Genomic DNA, 1,035 nt, shown 5'->3' on the forward strand with positions numbered 1-1,035 from the left:
GGAGCCACACCCCATGTCCTATTCCTGTGCCCAGAGTGCAGGATGAGGCTACAGACATACCACAGAGACTGGATTATTGGGGACCTACTAAGAGCTAAGCCATCTACAGGCACCTCTGGTGCTCAGGCAGCCCCACGCAAGGCTATTTTATCCTTTTCCAAGGAGAAGACAGAGTATTAGTGAGGTCAAGTCAAGGTCACAGAGCTGGTCACTAAGGATGTTGGGTCTTCTGTCCTTCTGACCCTTCTTCCTGACTGCCCCCCTCTCCATCACTGGGTATAACCCTCAGCTTCCAACCTAGGGACAGGAGCAGCCCTCCCTTTCCTTGGAACTTGGCGGTGCCTTCCTTCGCTCTCTTAAAGTCCTCCTCTCTTCTAGAAGAGGATCATCCAGAAAGCACTTGGGATTCAGTAGGCTGGGGGCTGCCCAGAGCAGTGACCCTTGTTTCCTCCCGGTCTCACAATCCCTTCCTGGCTGGTGCCTGCCAGGAGCCAGACTTGGGGCCAGGCATGGGGCTGGCTGCATGGCTTTGCCCCAGCCAGGAAGGGCGCCTTTCCCATACCAGTCAGTCCCTGGAGACGCACCATTTTCTTCTCTACCTTTGAACCTACTAACTTTCATTTTTCTGACCCTCCCTGAAGGAAGGCCTGGGGCCCAGCGGTTTGCTTGGGATGCTGAAGACTGGGGTCCCTTCTCCTTCCTCTCCTGGACTGAGCAGGCCAGCAGGGAAGCCACTCTCCGATGTGGGGAGGGTGGGGGGAGATTGCCCAGAAGGCTGGGTGATTAGATGTCCTAGACAAGAGGCCTGTGTCCTCTTCCTTAGCAAGAGCAGGGAAGTTCTGGGCACAGTGGGTGGAGCAACCACTTGGCTTTGCCCATCTACAGAAAGCCAGGCGAGAGAGGAGTTTGCATAAATGAAGCCAAAAGCCAAAGTGTTGCAAGGAAAGGTAATGAGGCCCCAGGAAACCTCAAGCCCACCTGGTTGTCATCTTCTCTCAGGCCTGTGAGGCCCTAATCCCACCTGCCCATGGCCTC

The sequence above is a fragment of the Castor canadensis genome, chromosome 12 (assembly GCF_047511655.1).
Source record: "Castor canadensis chromosome 12, mCasCan1.hap1v2, whole genome shotgun sequence".
In the NCBI taxonomy this organism is placed as follows: domain Eukaryota; kingdom Metazoa; phylum Chordata; class Mammalia; order Rodentia; family Castoridae; genus Castor; species Castor canadensis.